The sequence below is a fragment of the Aphis gossypii genome, unplaced genomic scaffold (genome assembly GCF_020184175.1).
Source record: "Aphis gossypii isolate Hap1 unplaced genomic scaffold, ASM2018417v2 Contig00069, whole genome shotgun sequence".
Taxonomy (NCBI): Eukaryota; Metazoa; Arthropoda; class Insecta; order Hemiptera; family Aphididae; genus Aphis; species Aphis gossypii.
The window spans coordinates 82454-90466 of record NW_026083001.1 but is presented as its reverse complement, the minus strand read 5'-3'; positions in this window follow the sequence as shown (position 1 = coordinate 90466).

Sequence of the window (8013 nt, the reverse complement as noted above, 5' to 3'; positions counted from 1 at the left end):
TATGAACTGTATATCCATGTTAGATTGCCATAACGGAAAAAATTTTTCATTGAATCCAGAAACCATTCGTTGTTTTATTGTACGTTTTAGAAAAACTGTTGGCCGTCTGATAACAGTTCGAATAATGGATTTATATTCATTAACATCTTTAATTGACAATTTTTGTAAAATGTCTTCTAATGTTGGATCTGAAGATGAATCACTGCCATCGTCTACCATACACGTAATGTATTTGTTGATAAGTGTTACACATGCACCAAAAGTTTCTGGTTTGGCTGGGTCGAAAACAGGTGCATTGTCTAACCACAATAGCATGTGTACATGTGGACTGCCCCTATGTTGATATTCGACACGATAAAAGAAATGTTTCACACTGTGTTCTTTGAAAATAACATTTTTGGACTTGATCAATTTAAAAAGTGCTCTAAACCTATGATCAAAATAAGTAGCACAAACAACTGAGTCTTGTCGAATTAAATCTGATTTTTGCGCATAAGTTAGGACAGTATCATCAGACAACGTTTTGGAGTAACGCTGTTTATACAAAATCTTTAACAAATCAGTCCAAGTTGATTAACTAGGGCTAAATGTTAAGAATAATGTCGGTTGACCTTCTTGACGCACCATGGCAAAAACATTTTTTCTCATCGCTGCAAGATATGAAGGTGAATTTTGTACGTTGTGTAACATTCGGTATCCTTGATCGTTATCTATCATTTTGTTTAGAACAGCTGGATTTGCTACGTCATTCGCAGTTGTGTTTCCTTTTTTGTTTTTTCGTAAAACAATTCGCACATTGCTTGCAATGAGTTTTTGAACTAATACTTTGCATTTAAAAAAAAGTTAGATGAGTCTGATGCAAACCTTTGATCTACGTTCAGCAGTTCAGACTTTACTACTTTTGAGTAATTTTTTAAAGGTGATTTATTTGTACGTGGATGCCCACCAAATAAATCAGGAAAAGCTTTTTTCTCTGCATGGTCATCAATAAGAATAGATAACGGTTTCATGCCCTTGCCTGGTGCAAAAGAAACAAAATCACAGTTTTCAATCATCGTGTCCATTGAACCCGGATTGATTTGTTCAATATTTGTGTCTTCATCGTCTGTTTCTTCGACACATGCGCCAGCCAATCTTTGTCTATTACAGCATCTTTAGATAGAGGTTTTTTAATCAAATCATTCAATGCTGATACTACTAATGATAGTCTGACATTTTTATAAAGATAATGCTGTTTAAAGCACGATTTTCTTTTTAATTTTATCTTCATCATCTTAACTGCAGCTAAATTTTCAGCACGCCTTGGCAAAATAGATGTAGTCTTAGTCAGATCTATTGGAACATTGATAACGTTACCTTTAATTTTTAGCTGTCCATCACTGCGAAGACATTTGAATATTTTCATAAACGGTATTCTAAGGGAAACCATTAGCTTTTCTATTTGATTTAATTGCGTAACTGAAGACAGAACACTGTTTAACTCATAACCATTTCTTATGTACAACGGAGAAACTTTGGATTTTTTTATATGCGGAAGACAACTGGAACATATCGTCACAGTATTCTTGGCATCACTTGGAATTGACATCCCCAATCGACTAAAGATTTCAGAGTTGCATTTATTGACACTGGATGGGAAACGTAATCTATGACACGAATAACATTTTTCTGATAAACCTTGAGACCTTTTCAAAATATATTCAGATATCAAAACATCTTCCTTCTGCCTAGTTTCATTTAATTTTTGCCGTTCTCGTTTTTTATAAGATATTGAATTTGGTGTTTTCTTTTTAGTAGATACATTTTGACATAGGCTACTATCTGATGGTAATCTTCGCTTTCTCATGTTTCGGACATTTTGAATTTGATATGTTTTTTTGAAAACTGGATTTTCCATTCGTTTCAATCTGTTCCTCACACTGGCAACCTTGTTTGCATTTTTTATAACTGGATATTGCAATCGTTTCAACATGCTCTTACGACTGGCGATCTGATTAGCTTTCTTTGAAACTGGGTCTTTCAATCGTTTTATTGTACTTTTTAAATTAAACAATTTTCTTTGATTTGTTGCAACATTATCATCAGACGCACGGCTTAATTGTTTTCTTAATTTATCCTTTTCAAGTTATTGCAAATGAAGAAAAATGTTTTCGCGTGGTATTTTTATTGCTTCTTTTTTATTTTGTGTACGTTTACTCGGACGTCACATTTTATGAAAAAAAAAATAATATATATATATATATATAAGACAAAAATAAATAAATAAAAATAAACTTACAGCTACCTAACCCATGTGTCGGCCGATTGGCTAGCTTCTGTCGAAGATATTGCGGATTTAAACTGTTGGCCGTTTGCTTACCACATTCAGTTTGTACGTGCTAACGTACGTGGGGCCGCCCGCGATTGGTTTGTCGCTCGATTGTTTTTGAATTGGTCGGACTTTAAAGGGCAGTTTAATGCGATGTTCGTTCGTACCGTCCGCATATCTGATCGTTGGGACGCTTACGCGCGAGACGACAACTGAAAGACGAACACCAAATGGACTACTTTCAAGCGAAGGTCAGATTGTGTCGCGATTTATTACTTTCGTTTGACGAAATACGGGACCATGTCATACAAGGTCTGTACTCTATGGAAGTAGCCATGTATGCGATGAGCCGAACGCACCGTAACGAGAATGAATTGCTGACAGACCTACTGGATTGGGAAAGGATGTACGCGTTGCGGAACGCCGCAGGACATGTACAAACAAAGGTAAAAGAACCTATTAAAAATGTTGAACCTCGACGTAGTCAGACTACTACTAGTGGCTGTGATAACAGGAAGTCATGGAGGCGATCGACGCCTGTCGCGGGAATATCTGAGGAAACCCAAGGCAAGACGAACGATGATGCTGAGCGAGGTAGCTGTTTTTACTGTCATAAGGTTGGACACCTATCGAGTGACTGTTCAGCAAGGCGTAATTCTATCACGTGTTTCCATTGTGGCGTAGCCTGTCATTTGAAGACAAATTGTCCAGAGTTGAGGCAAGTGAGCGCCGTGTCGAGCCGTGATGTTCCGAAGGCACATCCATACCTGAAGGTTGAAATGATTAACGGACGTGAGTATAGCGCTCTACTGGACACCGGAAGTTCGTGTACTCTACTCAAGTCTACTGTGGCTATTAAAAGCGGACTTGACTTGTGACCGTCTGGGAGACAGTTGTATGGTGTTGGTAGCACGGTCGTTCCTTCAGTGGAAGTGGTTGGTGAGTCGACTATCGAGATTGTTATCGATGGGGTCAATGCGGGACCCGTAGGGGTACTTGTGGTGCCTGACGGGGCTCAGGGGCCTGACATCATAGTAGGACGGAACTGGTTGGACTCGTCAACTGTAACTTACCGTAAAGCTGGTAACAATCTGATTATTGAAGAAGCAACTATTACTAATGAGCAAGTAAAACCTTCGGTAATGACACTAGGTAATACGTGTGATGTACTGTATGTGGTGGATGAAGATGATGATGAACCGACGCCGCTGGTCATAGAATATTTCAAGTTTGTATCTGAAGATGCCAGCTTGGTTGAGCGTGAAGAACTGCTAGAACTGGCGAACGAGTACCGTATGTGTTTTGCTAAAGGGCTGTCAGAATGCACGCCGCTAATGACCATGGACGTCAACGAGATTCCTGGAAGCAGACCAGTAGTGTGTAGGCCTTACAAGACTACGGCCGAAGACTGAGAAGAGATTGCTGAGATCGTTGGGGAGTGGAAGAGATGTGGTATTGTGGAAGAGACACAGTCGCCATACGCCAGCCCGGTCATACTAGTCAAACAAAATGGTGGTAAGCACAGGCTGTGCGTGGACTTCCGGCGGCTAAATAAGCAAACCTTGCGACACCAATTTCCACTTCCTGATATGGGTGAACAACTTGAGTCACTGGCTACAGCCAGCCTATTTGCTCAGCTTGATTTAGCGAGTGGGTATCTACAGATACCACTCACTCCTGAGGCGGCCGCCAAGACTGCATTTATTACTGCCGACACCACAGGGCAGTTTGCGCGGATGCCGTTTGTGGCTGAATTCACACGTTTGATGCACGTGGTGTTGGGACCACTCAGAGGAGATGTTGTCCGAAATTATCTTGACGATATGGTTGTAAACGCGGTAAGTTGGTCTGACATGTTGTCTAAACTCCGTCAAGTTTTTGACAGACTTAAATCTGCCAATTTAACACTAAAGCCGTCCAAATGTTCGTTTGGCACCAGACGAATAGAGTTCTTGGGCTTCGTTGTGGAAGGAGGAATGATTCAACCCGGAGAAGAAAAGACCCGCTATATCGCCGAGTATCCCAAACCTGGTGATGCTCACTCCGTGCGAAGGTTTTTGGGACTTACGGGGTTCTTTAGACGGCTTGTAAAGGATTATTCTAAGATAGCCAGACCACTCACTAGGCTTACCAAGAAGGATGTAGCGTACGAGTGGAGTCCGGAGACCGTAGAAGCTTTTCGAACCATGAAACAGATGTTGACTGAGCCTCCAATCCAGGCCATGTTTAACCCCAAGTCGGAGGTAATTGAGTTGCATACGGATGCCAGTTCGGTGGGCCTTGGGGCCATGTTGATGCAGGGCGGTATGGAGGGAGAACCCTTACGCTTGGTATACTGCGCAAGATGAAAGACGAGCGAAGCGGAGTCTAGGTAATATTCTAGTAAACTAGAGTTAATGTGTATTGTCTGGGCTGTGCAAAAGTTAAGACAGTTCCTTTTGGGAGTACGGTTTACTGTGTATACGGACTGTCAAGCCCTGGTGTACTTGAATTCGTTTGTAACGATGCGAATTACGTCTAGGGCTTCCCAAATCAATCAACTGTTGGGTTTTATTTAATACTTCTAAACTCAATTCTGGAGTTTCTAAAGACGTCTTATTCGATGGATTAGCTACTTCCAAAGGAGATGTACCTGTGTTCTCCATAAATTGCTTTCACACTCATTTGATACGTTTTACAAACAACTATAATAATATAATTCAATAATAAATCTCAATAATATATGCCCTTTAATAATTCTCAATAATAATCTCAATAATTCAACAATATGCCCTCAATAATCATCTCAATAATTCACAATATGACCTCAATAATAATTCTCAATAATAATTTCAAAAATTCAACAATATGCCCTCAAAATAATATAATAATTCAATAATAACTCAAATAACTCAATATGCCCTCAATAATAATATAATAACTCAATATTTCTCAATAATAATTCAAATAAATCAATTGCCCTTTAATAAAAAAAAAAAAATTCCTAAATAGTTTTTTTACGACCTACTTAAATATATTCAGTTACTTAAATGATATTTCTTAGGTTTATATTTTTGTAACATATATCCGTGTAATAATTTAATTAACTATTCACTCACAATAATGCGACGTTCGTTGATGTTGTCATCCTGTCTGATACTTTCTGCAACGTTGAATTGAATGGTCTTCTCTTCTGGAGTTATCAACGAGGAAGAGTGCACAATCCTCCTTGTTGATGGTAGCCTTTGACAGTTTGCCTCCTTGAAAAGTGAATCCTACCGACTGCGCCAAATTGTTGCGTGCCAGTATCAGATTTGAATCCAAATGGTTAATTTGAATGAAAGTTAAACTTAATAACGTAATATGTTTTATTGCATACAAACAAAATACATGTAACAAATTAAATAAGTGGCTGAGTGACGTGAAAGTGCTCTGTTGTTGATAGCTTTGGTACATCTGCCGTTGCTGGTCTTCGGGCTCCCTTATATATGGTGGTGCGTCTCTTGTTTACGTCGTGTTTTCGCCTTCTGGGTAAAACCAGGTGTCCTTGTTGTTGTTGTTGCAAATTCGGACACGAATTTGAGAATGTGCAATAACATCTCAAATGCGTCATTAGTGTACTGTAATTATTGGTGCGCTTACTATCCCGACACGTGTCATGGTCATAGTAGCATCCGCATTACCCTTGACACGAGGCATGGTCATACTAACTTAGCCTTGTAGTCTCGTAGATATCTTATAGATATCTCGTAGCCCATAACAAATGGCACTAGTTCGCAGATAGCACGCTGGCATGACTCACTACAAGAATTTGATTTTTCAGTTAAGTACAGGTCATGACTACGCATGGGACATGTGGATGCGCTTTCTCGTGCGCCAATTGCTTCAACAGAGGAAGTGTTTGACGAACAGTTGGACGTCTATGTGGTACTCTCTCTAGAGGAGAGGGTGAGAATGTGTCAGACTTCAGATACAGAACTTTTGGACATAAGGAAGAAGCTTGAAGCGGAACTTGTGAGTGGTGGAGCTGCTGTGAATGGTAACTACGAGATTGAGGAAGGATTGCTGTACCGCCGATTCAACGGCAAATTGCTGTTTGTCATGCCGAAGGCTATGAGAAAGTCTTACTGTTAGTGCGCATGATCTCAGTGGCCACCCGGCAGTGGATAAGACTATGGCGAACATTCGACAAGATTTTTGGTTTGCTGGCATGAAAAGGTACGTGCGACTTCATATTCGCATGTGCTTTGAGTGTCTCATGACGAAGGTGCCTAGAGGGAAACAGCCTGGATTACTGCACCCTTAACCTGTTGGTAATAGGCCCTTCGAGACAGTGCACGCAGACCATGTCGGGCCGTTCATAACGACGGGAAGAGGATGCCGGTACGTCTTAGTGTTTGTAGATAGCTTTACTAAATTTGTATTGTTTTATGCAGTAGCTGGGACTTCTGCCGAAGAAACAGTGCAGCGTGTGCAACGTCTTGTGGATGCGTACGGGCTGCCAAGAAGACTAGTGACTGATTGGGGTACCAGTTTCACAGCGAATAGCTTTACCACTTACTGTGAAAATCAAGGTATAACTCATGTGTTAGCATCATCCAGACATCCACAAACGGACAAGTGGAACGGGTCCACAGTGCGCTGATGGATGTCCGCCTTGATCACTGCTTGCGTCGAACCAGATGAGTGGGACTTGGAGCTTATGAAAGTTCAAAATGATCTTAACAGTAGTGAAAGTAAGGTGACTTTGAAAACCCCCTTTAAGTTGTTATTTGGCTACAGGCCACGTTTCAGAATGGGGAATCTGCGTTCTCTCTCCAAAACCGAAGGTGACTGGGAACCACCTGAGGAGTTACGACAGAAAGCAAAGGAACGGATGGAGGATGCTAAGGCAAAGATCAAGATCAAAGCAAAGTATGACCAGCACTGACACAACAACACTAGATATACTGTCGGGGAGGTTGTGGTAATGTGGCGTGCTCCAGTTTCAACAGGAGAGTCCACCAAACTTCAAGACAGATACAAGGGGCCTTTGGTGGTGACTGAAGTCCTAACTGGTGATGCGTACCGAGTTGCCAGTTTGGCTGCTGAAGGGAGAAGGGTTTACTCTACTACGGCTCATGTTTCACAATTGAAGTCGTGGAGACTGCTATCTGAAGAGGATGGTCAAACAGTCAGCGAAGAACTTGATGTGGAAGGTTCTGACAGAGAAGTCAACACTGAAGATGACCAAGCAGCCGACAAAGGAATTAATGTAGAGAACCTTAATGAAGCGGAAAAGGGTGATGAAGACCAGAAGGAGAATAGACCTCGGCGGTTAAGAAAACGTCCAGTGTGGGCTAAAGACTATGATTGTTGAGTTAATTCTTTGCTATAAACTAAGTCTGAGTTAAGACTAACGTTGATGACTCTTTGGTCACAACAAGACTCTTAAAAACAAAAAAAAATTAATTAATATGTTTTTTTTTTAAATTTTAAATTTTTCTTTGTGAACTTGTTATAGTTCCTAACTATGTTATTCTAGTTACTAAGTATTTGGATTTGTGAAAGTTAAGTTACTTGTATTAACTTGTTGAGGGCAACAGTAAGGTCAGGGCTGGTCGAGTGTTAACTCTACAAGGTTGGCCAACCTGTTGTCCAGTGGTGTTGGACTGTCGAACGATGGGCCGACATTTTAATAAGTCAGTTGTGTGCCAGACGTGGTCTGTGCCGTTGCTTTTTTGTTG